Genomic DNA, 16,681 nt, shown 5'->3' with positions numbered 1-16,681 from the left:
TTATTTTATACATGTGTGTGCGTGTGCGCGCGCGCCCCGCGTGCTGAACTGAAATAGATTTCTTACTGTGCTAGTCATAAAACAGAAGCCAGCTATCACAGTCGCCTAAGATCTGCATGAGGAAAATAAGGTTTCCTCTACTTTGACCCGTCTTCTTTTTTTTGTTTTACGTTGTCCTTTTTATTTTTCCCTTTTTCTGAAGCTTACCCATCTCCAGCACCCTCTCTCTCTCTTTCTCTCTCTCTTTGCCCCCCTCATCCCCGCCATTGAGTAATGGTTTATCTGTCCACAGGGCTATGAGCTACACAATTAACACCAAAACTGACACCTTTTTGGCACTGGTTTATTTACCAACATTGAACAGAACCCCACCCTGTATCAAGGAGTTCACACCTTGAAACGTTTCGCCCGGATACATGCTTACATGTCACCCAGGGACGTCACACAGCCAAGTAGGAGAGCGAAAGAGTTCGGAAGGGAATGAGGTCTCCGTCAGCTAAAATTTGATACGAGCATCAAGACTTCATCTTGGAAGCAAGGTGCAATCTCCCTCAGAGGGAAAATGTTTTTTGTGGTGCCCATGCCATGGGGCAGCGGGCTGAGGGAGGACAGCCAAGCCATGGAAAGTGCCCAGGGAGCCATCTGCTTGGGGCTGGTAGGCCAGTCTGGAGAAAAGCACCCAGGCCTTTCAAGAAAGGGCAGTTCTCTTCAAGGACTAGGCCATTTCCTATAACTAGTCAGACAAGGCTGAATCTTGTTCACCACCTCTTGTAATCGCTCTGGGGATGTTAATTGTCTGATTCAGATCAAGATAGAAGAGGAATCGCATCTGGAAGGACGGAAGGGACCTAAGCCTGACTGATGAGCCCGCAGCAGGTAGATTTTCTGAGGGCCACACCCTGCATGATGAGGAAGGTTAAAGGCCCCACTCAAGCAGGTGCAAGATTCCTCCCCTGGAGTTCACGGAGTTGGGTCTGGAATCCCACAGAACTTGTTTAGGGAAGCTCCAGAGAAGACCCTGGGCCATGCCATGTGGAGACAGAGTGATCAGAGCTGGGGAGCGGTGGGCAGGACTAAGCAGCAGCAGCACCTGGCCCCAGATTCTATCTCCACCTGTTTATTCAGGTTGAAAGGGTGGGGGTCCACATGCTGGTTAAGCCAAAATGTTGTGAGCCCCAAGTCTAACGAAATGTTTGAAATGCTCAGCAAATTCTCTGAAGTTGGAAATCATGATGCCCCCCCCCTTTTTAAAGACTCTTTGGGGAGCCTGGGTTGCTCAGGTGGTTAACCCTCTGCCTTTAGACCAGGTCATGATCTCCAGGGCCTGGGATCAAACTCCACATAGAGCCCCATGTGGGGTTCCCTGCTCAGTGGGGCATCTGCTTCTCTCTCTCCTTCTGCTTCTCCCCCTGTTTATGCTCTCTCTGTCTGTCTCTCTCTCAAATGCATAAGTAAAATCTTTTTTAAAAATAATAAAAACGTAAAAGACTATAAATTAGGAACTCTAGGAGAAAGCTTCCCCCAACATTAATAATCCTTTTTCAAATGGCACATTGTGAAAATGAGAAAACAGGGTCTCTGATTTGATTTGGCAGAATCTAAAACACAAATGATTCATTCATTTACTCAGCATCTATTTACTGACCAACTTTTAAGTGCCAACTACCAGGTTGGGTACAAAGCAGCATCTTGCCTGGTAGAGAGATTTATCTCATGAGAAATCATGAGAACACAGACTAGGAACTGAAGCATACCCTAAGGGCAGAAATCAGGTCAGGGGGTCACAGGGCCTGGATGTGGGGACAGTAGGGAACATTTTAGGGTGATGGAAATGGTCTGTATCTCATGTGGTGGTGGTTACAGGACTATAATCTTTCACCAAAATTCATAGAATTGGTAATCTTCCAAGGGTGAGTTTGAACATAAATTATACCTCAACATACCTGACTTTTGGAAAAGTGACCTAAGAAATGTATAAATAAATTATATAAACAAACATGTCTTACATGATTTGGTAGAAATGTCAAGACAAAGCTGTGGGGAGAAATACTCCAGAAACCAGTAGTTGGGTGTTATTTGTATTTCCAGTAGAAAAAGAAATCTCAGAGATAGATTAGTTCTACCACTCAGAAATTATTCTGAAGGGGCACTTGGCTGCCTCAGTCAGAAGAGCATACAACTCTTGATCTCAGGGCCATGAGTGCAAGCCCCATGTGGGGAGTAGAGATTACTTAAAAAAAAACTTAAGAAAAAATAATTATTCTGGAAAAAAGGAAAGGGAGGTAACACTGCCTGTCTCTCAGCTACCACACAGTCAGGAAAGCGAACTACTGTTAGTAGAGCATTTGAGGAGCAAAACAGTAGTAAACCACAAATCACCAATTTTATATGATTTAGAGAAAATTTTATCTTGAAAGCAAAGATTTCATCCCCCTTGCATTCTCTTCTTTTTTAGAATCACAGCTTTATTGAGACATAATTCACATACCATAAAATTCACCCTTTGAAGTATATGATGCTGTGGTTTTAGGATATTCATGGAGTTGCGTATCTATCCTCCGGATTTAATTCTAGAATGTTTTCCTCACTCCAAAAGGAAGCCCCCTACTCTTTGCTGGGTCATATGGTAATTTTGGGTTTAACTTTTTGAGGAACTTCTAAATTCTTTTCCAAAGTGGCTATCCTGTTGTTCAAGCCCACCATCATGAGCACCTCACATACCCCCTTACTCGTCTTCACCCCTCCTCAGCTCTCCATATGCAAATAGGGAGTTTCAAAAAAAAGTGATGCTTAGGAGGTTGAAATAAAACATTCGAGGGAAGTTTGGGGACACTCCCAGATGACAGACAGTGAATGAGGTGACTCACTCAGAACATTTTTTTTTTTATGCTGTTGAAGCTTTGTATTGTCTTTGCCTATATCAGATCTAATTTAAGGACTGATTTATTTTAGTTACAAGAGTGGGTGGTTGTTCTCGAGTTGAACTTGAGGGTGTTAATATGAGCTTCCTCTTAGCCAAAGGGTTGATTTCTTTGAGAAGAGAGAGCAATGGGAAAGCTGAAACAGGAAGTGAAGGGCTTGAGTGCCTTCTGTCTTCCCAAGAACCCCCTGCACATTCCCAGACGTGGTCTACGGGCTCCCGTGTTCGTAGCACGAGATGGGACTCTGGTTTTCCCTGTGTCTGTGGAATCCCTGAGTCAGGAAGGAGTAAAGCCCCATGGTTAAAACTCCTCCCTCTCTAGATGCTCTATTCCAAATTCTTCCCGCCATTCCTTACAAGTGACTTGTTCTGTAGACTTCCTTCCTGGCCCTGCTTCTCTTCTTGTGTTATACCAGTGTTTCCAAAACCACATGCAACTATTTGGAAAGCTTTGGGCTCAACACAATAAAATATATTCCTTTGGCCAGAATCTCATGTCTCATAATCGTTACTTGGCCAACGTTCCATGAGAATCTCAAGAATTAGGTATAGAATGTCGCTTCTCTCTAACTTCATCTCTGCTCCTCCTTCCCCCAAACCTGTCCTATCTTGAAGAACAGCTCATCACACACCAGCCCTCCCAAGCCACAAATCTGGAATTCACCCTGGATTCTTCTGCTTCCCTTAAGCCTAGAATTCCCTCTAGATAGAAAGATTATTCTTTATTGTAATATTCATTCACTTAACAAACATTTACTGAGCTCATTTTAGATATTGTCTGGCTTAGGAGGCTTACACTTTAATCGCAGGGACAGGACCCACACCAAGGTAAAGCTGAATAACAACCTGGAGCTCTATCACTAGGTAAATAAATAAATATGCATTACAGATAATATTGTGGGGCAGTCTCAGGGAACAACAGCTTTGTGGGCTGAAGAGGTCAGGCAAGGAGTTGGGAAAGTACTGTTCTGTTGCTTGGAAACCGCTTTCGTCATGGGCGGTAATTTAAAATGGCTATCCAAAAGGCCTCGGAAGATGTTAAAACTGGAAGAAATATAAGCAATCATTTGCCAATACTCTCATTTTACATAGAGGAAACAGAGACACCCACGCTCCCCACAGAGACCAAATAATAGATGTTCAGCAGCATTCATTCAGTAGTTATTGAGTTCCTACTGCATGCAGAGGCCACACTCATTCAGAAGAGCAGACAAAGTGAGAGTAATTCTCAAAGGACACATGCTATCAGCAGCCCGATACCCTGTATCAAAGCGGCCCCAGGGAGCAGGGCTGTGTTGGCAACATGGTGGGACCCACTGGTGGTTAGAAACTGGGTGATGAGTCCTTCCACTTGCCCTTGAAAATACAGGAATTCAAATAGTTAATCACAGGTTAGTTATTTCTCCTTGGTGAGTCATGGGGGCGGAAGAATCCACTGCCACCCACAGTGCCAGTCATCCCATCAGATAGCCAGGTGGGAGATTCTGAAGCAATCTTTACAGTGTCTACTCCACGGAAGCTGACATGGCCAGAATATTTGTGAAATGGAAACACCATGTGTTGGTATTAGGACAAACAAACAGCACTAGGGGAGATTCTCACTGACGGGGATTTTTTTTTTTCAACTTCTACTTGAGTTATTTTTTAAATGTGCCTCTAACAGATTCAGAGAAGGGCACTTCCATAACCACCGCCCAGCCTGAGGAAAACAATGACATGGGGTTTTCATTCCCAAGGAAGCCTAACAGGAAAAGCTGAATGATTAGGTGAAAATACATTCGTCTTCCTGAAAATGAAGGCACACTCCTGGAGAAGAGGAAGATGGGAAAAAAGTCCCAGCTGTAGATAGAGTAAACAGGAACTGGCTTTGCAATCCCAGGAGAGCAGAGATTTCCAACTTGGGGCTTTCTGGATGCCTGACAGGAGTTTGAAGTCATCTATTTCTCATTGTTTATACAGTCTCCAAAGTCGGTCCTCAAAGTAGCCTCATTTCCTTAGTTCCCCCGTTCATGCCCCGAGCGTCTGTGCGCTCGGAGCGCAGCTTGAAATTAGTGTACTTTTTCATCTTTGCCTTTAGTTTTTAAACCAGCCAGCAGAGACCCCACGGGACCAGAGGCGCCTGCAAAGTTCGAGACTGCCCTGCGGAGGGATGTCGGGTAGCCCGAGGCAGGGCTTCATTATCCTCAGCCGGCCTGGCTTTACAAGCATGGAACAACCTGTCCCTAGAGAGGACTTTTATAATAATCATATGTAGAGTGAGATGAGATCATAGATATGAAAGCTCTCCTTTGAAGTTAAAAGAATTTTCAGCTGGCAAATGCACGGCATTAATATTATTTATTAACGAATGTATTTGATACGGTCTTTGTCCGGCTCCTAGTCCGATTTGCATGTATTCATTTAAAAATGCAATCATCAGCAATATGGCTTATAGACTAACGTAGAAGTTTAGTGACTAATACATACGAACACACACATAGATGTACAGAGGAGGCCATGGGGCCAATCTCTTCTATTTCATCACCAACCAAAAGGAATGAAAAATTGATATCACAGGAGACTCTCTTCCTTCCCTGCAGCGTGAGAGACAAAGGAATGCCTGGGGGTGGGGGCAGGGGATGCTCTTCCCTCTCCTGCCTACTAAGTGTCAAAAAGGATAGCAGCTCCCAAAGGAGCCCTCCCAATGCAGCAATCACTAATTACTTAGCAAACACCAGCTCTGGGAGAGGAGAGCATTGAATAGCATTGTGAGGTGACCAGAGGGGCTATAGAGTTTAGCATATAATCTTATAGTCTTGCAATGTATGAATCAGGAATCCTTGGCATGTTTGACATTCCCTATCAAGTTGGAAACAGCTTGGGTATCCCCAGGTTCGAGCATAATGCCTAGCACAAAGCAGGTGTTCCATAAGTCTTTTGCAAGATGAATGAGTGACTGGAAAACTTGAATCTGTTCGGCAGTCAGTCCAGCGCCATAAAATCCCAACGTCCCCATCACCGTACATTCTCTAGAGACCCCTCCAGCATCCTCTGATTCACACCTGTAAAATTCTGAACTGCATGATGATAGAGAAATAGAACCCAAGACAGGCAAAAGTGCTGGAAGGTCTAGACGCCTATTGCCGGTCCACTGCCTTATTTTCACCTTCCCCACCCAGCGCCATGCTGCAAGCTTGGTATGGCCCCTGTGCTTTCTGTAAGGGTGAGGTCCCTCCCCTCTCTGCCTTGGACCCATCTGAGGATTTGCTTCCCTCATGCAACTCCACTCAACAAGCATTTTTAAAAATCCAACTGCACGTGTTATGCCATGCCAGGCACTGTGGAGAAGAACAGAAATGATAAGATATGGCCCCTGATCTCAAGAGCCAAGATTATAGTAAGGGAAACTTTGCATTATTCTTTATTTATTCTACAAGCATTTATTGAGCATAACGGGCTAAGTACTGTTCAAAGTGCTGGGGATTCAGTGTTAACCAGAGCAAAGAACTTCCCTTCTCTTATGATGCTGACATTCTACAGGGCAAAGACAAAAAAAAATATTCTTACAAAGCAGCACATAATACAAATTCAGATAAGTGCTATTAACATGAAATCAGGTCACAGAGAAGCTATTTTATCTGAGATCTCAATAACAAGACTTGAGAACAGAGTTCCAGCCAGAGGGAAGAGCAAGTTCAGTGTCGCCCAGGTGGGAACACAAATACTACCTGTCCGTTCACACTGTGCCCTTTACAGCTTCCTTTTAGGAGGAGACATGGGGTTGGGTGGAAGACAATCTACCTACACAGCATCCTATGTGGGCTCAAAATTTGACTAGATTTATTTGATTACTTTGGAGGAGGTAAAGCTCATGTCTTCTACCTTAGAGCTGTTTTTTTGAGCAGCGAAAAATTCATGAGATCCACAGACACAGAAGGTTGCCGATGGCAGGTGACTTTGGGAAGTGACACTAAGTGACACTAGCCCCTGCAGTATAGAAAGAATCTGGGATGAGGGTTAGGAGTAGGTGGCCCTTGCCTCCAGGCAGGTGATGCTTCTGCTAAAGCAAGTGACTCCTTGATCTATTCAGGATGGAAGGCATTTTCCAAATTCCATCCAGGAAAACATGATATTCTGTGTGGCTCCCAGTTTGTAAGAAGCTAGAAGCAATGGAAATAAACTGCATGGATGAGCAAAAAAACAGGAAGAATTGGTGCTTAATACAAACCCACAGAGGCAGGCTCTTTTTCATCAAGATGGAGATCCAAAAGGCTCACTAAAGTCAAAGGTAGCAGGTGAGCACAAGGGAGGTTGCATTTTGATGTGCATTTGTTTGAGCCATTTCCCCAAAATTATCTCACATCAGAGACTATGCAAACTTTCAGCCATCCTGAATATAGGATTTTTATTGAATGGTATAAATAAAATATAATGCACATCAATGAATAAGTCATGTGGTTTCTCTGCAAGGGGGTATCATTAGTAAGACTTACATTGATAATATAGTCATAACCCCTCTAAGGATTAAATTTTAAATGTATCCTTCCAGCAAAGCCATGGTGAATTGAAAAAGAAAGGAAGAAAAAGAAAAAAGGTGATATAATCACATCTCCTAAAACGAAAATTTAAAATCTCACTTGGGTTATACAGCTCTCACTAACAGGCTTAATTAAACATTGCTTTAATTCTACGTTTTTTATTGTCATGGGAGCTAATAGACTGGTTGGGGGTGGTTCCACCATTTATTCCTAAAGCCATAAACTGTGTGGTGATTTTTAGCTCAGACACAAGGGGGCAGCAGTGAGCCAACGAGGAGCATAAACAATGGTAACAGCTTGGAGCCGGGAAAAGTTTGACTCCAGACACTGAGAAACCCGCTAGCTGTTTAAAATCATTTAAACCCAAACAGAAACACTTTATTTAAAAGATTTTAAAATTAAACATTAGAAGAATTTACTGTTCTAGCATATGTTTTCTGCTCCCCGTTAGTACTTACTTTCCCTACTTCCCAGATGTCTTTGTTTTTCCTACTGACGATTTTCTTTTTTTAAGATTTTAAGTAATCTCCACACCCAACGTGGGGATCGAACTCACGAACCTGAGCTGGAACGTGGCCTGCTGTCCTACTGAGTGAGCCAGCCAGGCGCCCCGGGACAATTTTCTTTTTTTTAAATCCATTTAGGAGTTGGAGGAGTTGGAGCATTTTAAAGCTCCAGCGTCTTTCTGTCTAGTCCAAGGTGAAGGCCGGGATGCGAATCAATTTGTTCCCAGCCCTCCAGCGCAGACAGCAAGCTTCTAGCCTGGGGTGTCGGGGAAGGCACAAAGTAACAAGGACCGCCTTTGGGCAGAACCCTCTGAGGACCACAGCTGACAACACTATTGGAGCAAATTGGCTTCCAAGGGCTCCTCTCCTTTAAATCCTCTTCCTCCCCAAAGAGGAAGATTGGTCTCCTCCCTGCCTCTCTGGAAACGGACTGAGCACTGCAGGCCGGGCATTCCGTGAACAAAGGTACCACACCCAATCCATCCTTGACCCACGGCGAGGGTGCAGAAATTCCTGGAAGCAAAGGAGGGGGTGTTGACTAGGGGCAGGCTGGTCTGCCCAGGGCTGGAGGAGGTATTGGGACTGACACCCCGGCCCGAGAGGGTCTGGGCTCCCTCCCCCCGTGGCCTCAGAAGCTCCCTCAAGGAGCACCCAGGGCCGTCCCCCCTTGCTGCACCTCACGAGAGGCCTTTGTTAGGCGGTCAGGCCCAGTTTTATTTTTAAGCTCGCGGGGGGGCTGCCCTCCTGGCTCCGGCTTTCCCCTCGCACAGCTGTGGCTTCTGCGGGCCTAAGGCCTGGCCCGAAGTTGCCGCGGTTCCCCCCCCCCCCCCCCCCCCCCCCCCCCCGGCCTGAGTCTGCCTGGACAAGTGGCAAAAGGGATGCAACTGTCAAGGGGGGGCTGGGGCAGGTGGCACCTAGGCCCAGGTCCCTCCTCCCGCCTGCGCTCCCAGATCCCCGCTCCGCCGGGGCCCAGCCCTGAAGCAGCGTGCTTTCCCTCGTCCCCCCCCCCCCCCCCGACCCCCCCCCCGGGGCCCCGGCCCCCCCCCCCCCCCCCCCCGCAGGCTCCAACTTGGGCCTTTCTGGAACTCAACCGCAGAAGCCCCTGGTGGGCAGCCGTACGGCCTGGAGCGTCCAACTCCAAAGCCTGCTCTCCTTTCTGGGCGATTTCCATCCAGTCTGCCTCTCTGGGCAAATTCAGGCGTAATTTTACATTTCTGATTTTTTTGAGCCTGGCTGAACACAGCTGCAAGCCTCCCTCGTTGGGTCTTTAAATCCGCACAGAAGCAGAGATTGCCTATGGGGAACAGGCAGCTGGGGGTTTTGTTTGTTTTTACTTTCTACCCTTCTGCGTTGTTTCGCCTTTCCCCAAGTGTTATTTCATCACGTCTGAAAAAAAGAGAATGAGGGCAGCTCTGCAGCTCTGACCGAAGTCAGCATCCTTACGACGCTGGAAAGCAGGGCTCACACAGCCGGTTTTTCTCTTCTGTTCTTAAAACTAGGCTTCAATTCTTGCTCCCACTATTGTCGTCTCCTTTGCTAAAAAGAGGATTAAGTGCCTAACCTGTCCCTGGATGCCTGTTTCCTGAGGAGCAGGCCGAAAGGGCTTCCTAGGGGCCCAGCCCAGTGGCCTGCATCCACTGGGCTCTCCACTGCATCCTGCCACTCTGTTCCAGTCACCTCGTACTTCTGGAGTTACCCAGACTGAAAGATAATTGGGGGTTAGAGCAAGGGCTCTGGAGCCAGATGGCCTCAGCTCAAATTCTGACTGCCCAGCAGGCTGTGGTTTTCCCTCGTTTTCAGAAGCTTGATGCTATCAGGCCCAAGAATTGGACAGGGAAGGGCTCACCACAGACAGGACTTCTCAGAAAAATGTTCAGATAAGTCCATGCTGCGTATGATACTCTGAAAAGCAAATTGTCAGGAGAGCGGCAGCAAACTGGCTGCTCTTTAACACTTTGTCCTCTGATTTGCATTCTCTCCTTAATCCATTTAGCCTCCAAACACCCACCCTGCTCAAGGCTCTCTGGCTCTCTGCGGGTACTGGGTTACAAAGGGAGGAGACACATCCTGCAACCCAGAGGACCCCCCCACCTGTGTGGGATACAGTTCAGGGATAGGTGGGGGTCACAGAGCCCAGAGCCTTGGCCAGCCCCGCCAGCCCAGGTTCCAGAAGGCTCTCAGGAGGAAGAGATGCCTGAGGCAAGTCTGAAAGGACCAGTTGGCCAAGCAGAGAACATGGGAAAGGCCTTTCCCCATGAAGGAAACATGAAATAAAAAGGGGGTCCCTCTGTCATTGAACTTCTCTACATGTCCTGTTCCCCCCATTCTAAACACTGTGTGGGTCGTACACTTAGTTCTCACAACACAGTGGGGCAAGTGCTCTAATGGCTCCATGTCAAAGCCAAGGTCCCTGAGGCACGGAGGATGGAGTGATTCTTCAAGGTCACATGCGTCATGAGCAGGGCGGTCAGAATTTGAGCTGAGGCCGTCTGGCTCCAGACCCCTTGCTCTAACCCCCAATTATCTTTCAGTTTGGGTAACTCCAGAAGTACGAGGTGACTGGAACAGAGTGGCAGGAACTAGGTGGAAAGGTAGGCAGAAGCCACAGGATGCCAAGGAGCCCACATTTTATACTGAATATGGGGAGAGGCTTGGAAACAATGGAGTGTTGTTATCAGATCTAGGTTTTAGAGACATCTGTGCTTCTGGAAGGATTGATGAGGTGAGTAAGACAGCAGCCAGGTGGCTGTGAGCCATCTAATGGACGACTGAGGTGGTCAAGCCAGGTGGAGAAGGTGGATATTTCTGAGCTCTACTGGGGAGACAAGCCCTAAGACTCAGCACCCACTTTAGGGGATGGGCTGTGGGGGGGGTCTCTGCTCAGGTATGCTGGGGACACGGCGAAGATAAGATCAGGCTTGGAAGGTGGGGGAGGAACCAGTCAGGGGTCTGTGGAGATTCCATGTGGACAGAAGGACCCTAATTAGGTCAGTGGCAGGAGGAACGGAGAAGAGCAGACAAGTGCCAGCGAGCATTTTAAAGCAGGCATTCTTAGCCTGGAAAGAATTCAAGGGGTTAGTAAACTTGTAGGGGAGAAATATTTTATCTTCATGTTTATTTTTACCTTTCTCTTACTAAAATGTATCCTATTCTGTGATGATTAATATAAAAACACTACTTTAGCAACATTAGCAATATTTATGGCTTTGTCACCCATAGAAATCACCAGTTTCACATCATATTTCACGGAGTATCTGTGAGTATCATTTGTGTTCATCACTACTTTAAAATGATGGTAATTAGACTTGACATTGAATCTGAGTATTTAATACTATATTAGTGCATTATTACAATTTAGGGGCAACCAGACACCCCTAAAAAGCATTATTCTTGAAGCTATCCTAAGTCTTCACCATGCTGCCAAGAGGTTTAATGATTCAAAAAAAAAAAAAAAAAAGTTACGAGCACCTGACGAGGGATGCCTGGGTGGCTCAGTTAGTTAAGCATCTGCCTTTGGCTCATGTCCTGATCCCAGGGTCCTGGGATTGAGCCCCACATCAGGCTCCCTGCTTACTGGGGAGCCTGCTTCTCCCTCTCCCCCTGCCTGCCACTCCCCTTGCTTGTGCTCTCTCTCTCTCTCTCTTTCTGTCAAATCAGTAAAATCTTAAAAAACAAAACAAAACAAAACAACAACAACAACAACAAAACCCTGACTGAAAGGTAAGATAAATTATGCTTGTTAATGGCTGGTGATGAGGAGTGCTGGGGAAGGAGGAAAACAAGGAGCCTAAGAGAGTACCTGGGTGATTGACGGCAGCACATTCCACCATGGAGTACACAGAGGGAGGAGAGGTTTGGGGAGGATGGGGAGCAGGATCTTCATTTTGTGAAAATGGCAGGTACAAGAAGCAGTTGGAGCTTCCTAGTGGAAAGCTGGAAACGTGGATATAAAGTTCAGGAGCAACTGTGGGAATGGAAATCTCGTTGCAGAGTCAACAGCAGAGACTCGTCATCGAATCGACAGGCATATCCAGGAAGAGCCTGTGAGATGGGAAGACAAGAGGTTGGAGCCTGGGGGACACTGGTAGGTACTTAAGGGAACCTGGGAAGGAGGGGGAGTGACAGATGGAGATCAAGCAGTCAGAGGGCAAGGAGGTGAACCAGGAGAACGGGCCATCCCGCGGGGCCAATACAGAAAGGGTACTGGGGACTGTGTTGAAGACCTTGGCAGAGGCAGCACAGACGCCCCATGAGATGAGGACCAATCAGAGGCCAGAGGCTGGCCCTGGCAACCCTAGGGGGTGGTTCTCAAAAGCTGTGAGGAACCCGATCTCAGTAAGTAAGGAAAGAAAGAGGAAGCAGAGGCCATATAGAGGAGCTTCTCTTTCAAACCATTTAATGGAGAGAGGACAAGAGTCAGGAAGCTTTTAAAACAGAAGAAGGCAGGGGTGCCTGGGTGTCTCAGTGGGTTGGACCTCTGCCTTCCACTCAGGTTATGACTCCAGGGTCCTAAGATCGAGCCCCACATCGGGCTCTCTGCTCAGCAGGGAGCCTGCTTTCTCCCCCTGTCTCCCTGCTGGCCTCTCTGCCTACTTGTGATCTATATCTCTCTCTGTTAAATAAATAAATAAATCTTAAAAAAAATAATTAAAAAAACAGAGGAAGGCAGGGAGTGAGCGGGCAGAGTCAGGGGGGATGACACTCCTGAGCATGCTTGTGGTGTGACAGGGAAGAGCCAGTGAATAGCCATCCAAAGGCGGGGATATCCGCAGGAAGAAAGAGCTGCTGGACAAGTGGGTTAGTCGGGTCAGAGGCCGGAGCCCAGGAGGGCACACGTGGAGTGAACGAGTGGAGCCATCTGTTCCTCTTGCAGGACAGAAGATGTTAAGTATAAAAGAACACACAGCTCAGACTGGACGAAGTGAGAAAGGAGAGAAAACGCATCCCCTCATTCTGGTTTCCTCCTGGGAGAGGTGGGTCCAGGGCTCATGGGCCTGAGACACATGCAGTTTGGGAGGAAGTCCTGTTTAAGAAAGAACATACAATTTACAAAATCAAAATTAGGGACAAAATGGATATTATTTAGAATGAGAAAAGGAGTCACACAAATTACACCACCAACTATACAATTCAGAAAATAATATGATTTCTATTCATTGACTGGCATGCCTCTCCAATACTTAATTTGCCCCTACATCTACGGCCATAGGTTCTGATCATCTCTAAAATGGAGAAAATTTTGTAATATTTTCTAAAGAAATCGTAGAATAAGAATGCAATACTTCTCATGTGCATGGTGGAAATTTATTTTTTATTTTTAAAAATTTTTTAAAGATTTTATTTCTTTATTTAACAGAGAGAGAGATCTCAAGTAAGCAGAGAGGTAGGCAGAGAGAGAAGGGGAAGCAGGCTCAATCCCAGGACCCTAAAACCATGACCTGAGCCGAAGGCAGAGGCTTAACCCACGAGCCACCCAGGCACCCCAAGAAATTGATTTTTTAATATTGATGGGTGGGATGCATAAAGCTGGAACCTCAACACAGACCACTTGGTGTTTGTAGAACTGCCATGGGCTTCTGGTCTGCAAATGCAGGAATTATAGTTTGCTCGAACATGATTCCCATTAAAAAAGGGAAAAAAATGTACAATGTGTGTCTTAGCTTAGGCTATTATAACAAAATGCCCTAAACAAGGTGGCTTAACCAACAGACATTTACTTCTTCCAGCTCCAAAAGCCAAGAAGTTTGAGATCGAGTGCCAGCTGGGGCAGGTTCTGGTGAGAGCCCGCTTCCTGGCTTATAGAGGCTGTCTTCTCGCTCTGTGCTCACAGGGCGAGGAAAAAGCAAGCTCTCTGCTCTCTTCTTATAAGGCCACTAGCTCCATCATAAGGACTCCATCCCCATGACCTCATCTAAACCAAATTACCTCCTGAAGGCCCCGTCTCCAAATACCATCCCACTGGGTTTTAGAGTGTCAATGCCTACATGGGGGCGGGGGGGCACATTCAGTCCATCAGAATGCATTAATAATTATTAACATTGCATTATCTGGCATTATCCCGATAGGGAAGAATTCCTGTCTTGACTATACCCTGAGAACCAAATCCTTTACTTATAATTTTATATGGCAGAGAATTATACGAACTTACCAGTTTTCCAGAAGACCGATTTCTGGCTCTGCACATTTCAAACCCTGTTTTCTCCTCAACCACTATGCGCCTGCTGCCAGCCTGTGTGGGACACATTCCCTTTACCATGTTCCACCCTGTCCCTACGGCACAGTGAGTGGGAGGAGGCCTGGGAGCCGCCTCTACCCCGGGGTGGCTGGCAGTAACCAACATTGATACAAAAGTGGCCCAAACATGTAGATGTTCCCCCACTAAACTCCAACTAAATGTATCTCCAACTCAACTCCATTAGCTGACTCCCCAAATGCCCTCAGCCACCTAATGCTACCTAACGCAGAGACATCTTAACCAGTGGGATTAAATTATCTTACTTTTATTTATATGTGTGTGTGTGTGTGTGTGTGTGTGTGTGTGTGTGTGTATGTATATAGCTTACATTTGCAAACTTCACAAAAACACCACAGGAACACCTCATTAGGACCTCTCTCAGGGCCTGGAAGTGAGTGACTGTGCCAAACAAGGAGCTTTCCCTTCCAGGTGATTTGATCTCTGCCTGGGGGGCACAGGCTGTGAAGGGGAGGGTAGGAGCCATGATGAGACAACTTACTGGGGGAAATGTTACTTGTGTATTAAATCATTGAATCCTCTTAATGATGCTGTGATGTTGGTACTATGAAAAATCTTCATTTTACAGATAGGGAAACTGAGTTATAGAGACATTAAGCAACGTGCCTGGGGTCACACATATAGTAAGTGCCAGACCTGGGATTTGAACCCAGGCAGTCTGGCTCATACTTGTACCTAGGACAGGAAGCAGCCTCTCCACAGCATAGCTCATAACCTCCATGGCCCCTTAGGACACTGCAGTCCCACCTATAACTTTCAGGCAGTATATATTTTACTTATTTGCATATTTTCTGTCCCTTGCTACTAAAATATAAACTCTCTGCGAGCAGAACTGTTTATTTTGCTCACTGCTGTCTCCCTGCACTTGGGATGATGCTTGGCCCACAGTAGGCATATAAGAAACATTTTATTTATTTTATCATAAATTCTTTAGTATTCTCCTAAACCTTTTTTAAAGATTTTATGTATTTATCTGAGACAGAGAGAACATGGTGGGGGAGGGGCGGGACAGAGGGAGAGGGAGAAGCAGACTCTCCGCTGAGCTGGCAGCCTGACGTGGGGCTCATTCCCAGGACCCCAGGATCATGACCTGAGCTGAAGTCAGATGCTCATGTAACAGACTGAGCCACCCTGATGCCCCATTCTTCTAAACTCTTTGAGTTGAAATACTCTAGTTGGAAGAATATAAATAAGTAATATCTTTGGAAAACTGCAAAAGAAAGTGAAAATTAGAGGAAGTGCAAAAAAAGCAGGGAGTGGGGGGCGGAATTTTGACTGACATGAAATTCAGGAGAGAAAATGAAATTTATTATGTATTTTGAATATACATAATACATTCACTATGGCTCTGTTCGAAGTGTCTGTGATTCATGTTCTCCTGCCCCATGTCTCTCAGATCAGGTTGGTTATACAGGGAACCAGCAGGGGTGATCAGATCATCTTGAAACTCAGATGATCTTGAGTGCCCAGTTGAGGTTTGAAATTCAAAATTTGTACTAACTCCTGATGGTGTGAGTATGTATTATGTGATTTTCTCCATTAATATTCAGGGCCCAAAGAAAATGGAGAGATGGATCCAAAATTGAGGCTTTGTTGACTGGCTGTGCCATTACGTCAAAGGAGGAAAGAGATTGTATCTGATGATGACAATATCCTGAAAACCAAGAGGGCTGAAGGCCATTAGCTGGGGAGACCAAAGGCCAGAAGCCTTGGTAAGACTGAAGATGGGGGATGCCTGTTAAGCATCTAACTGTTGGTTTTGGCTCAGGTCATGATCTCAAGATCCTGGAATGGAGTCCCATATCAGGCTCCTTTCTCAGTGGGGAATCTGCTTCAGGATTCTCTCTCTCTCTCACTTTGCCCTTCTCCCTTCTCGCTCTCTCTAAAATAAATAATTTTTTAAAAAGACTGAAGACGGGAGGAATGGCGGTGTAGGGGAGGAAGGTATAGGGTTGAGGTCAGAGTGGAATTTCCAAGTTCAAGATGTCAGAGGTGAAACAGTTCTAGGTGATGACAAGGTCTTGTAACAGGATAGGAGATATTGATGACAGGTGAGTACAGCTCTCAGATGAGTCATAGGATATGAGAAAATTTGATAGGATGTGGGTTAGGCATGGATGTATAAGTTCATCAGCTTGAACCATGATTTGTAAACTGTAAAGCCAGCCTTAAATATCACCTTCTCCAATACTCCACTTTTTTTTTTAAAGATTTTATTTATTTATTTGACAGGAAGAGATCACAAGTAGGCAGGGAGGCAGGCAGAGAGAGAGAGAGAGAGAGCGCGCGCGCAGAGGAAACAGGCTCCCTGCTGAGCAGAGAGCTCGATGTGGGGCTCGATTTCAGGACCCCAGGATTATGACCTGAGCCAAAGGCTGAGGCTTTAATCTGCTGAGCCACCCAGGCGTCCGCTTTTGACTGACAATACTTTATCTGTAATAATTCTAAAATAATGACCCTCCTCAAATTAACAAACCAGGCTCCT

General features: G+C 46.1%; 1 long non-coding RNA gene across 1 annotated transcript; it reads left to right on the top strand.

The window, feature by feature from the left end:
• Positions 1–8,098: 8,098 nt before the first annotated feature.
• On the top strand, positions 8,099–15,819 carry LOC116591371. The gene is made up of 3 exons (XR_004285979.1): positions 8,099–8,408; positions 11,934–12,027; positions 15,747–15,819. It is a non-coding gene; the product is annotated as an uncharacterized LOC116591371 (long non-coding RNA).
• The last annotated feature ends 862 nt before the right edge of the window (positions 15,820–16,681 follow it).

The sequence above is a fragment of the Mustela erminea genome, chromosome 5 (assembly GCF_009829155.1).
Source record: "Mustela erminea isolate mMusErm1 chromosome 5, mMusErm1.Pri, whole genome shotgun sequence".
Taxonomy (NCBI): Eukaryota; Metazoa; Chordata; class Mammalia; order Carnivora; family Mustelidae; genus Mustela; species Mustela erminea.
The sequence above is the reverse complement of the archived record's forward strand: the minus strand, read 5'-3'. Positions and strand labels throughout refer to the sequence as shown.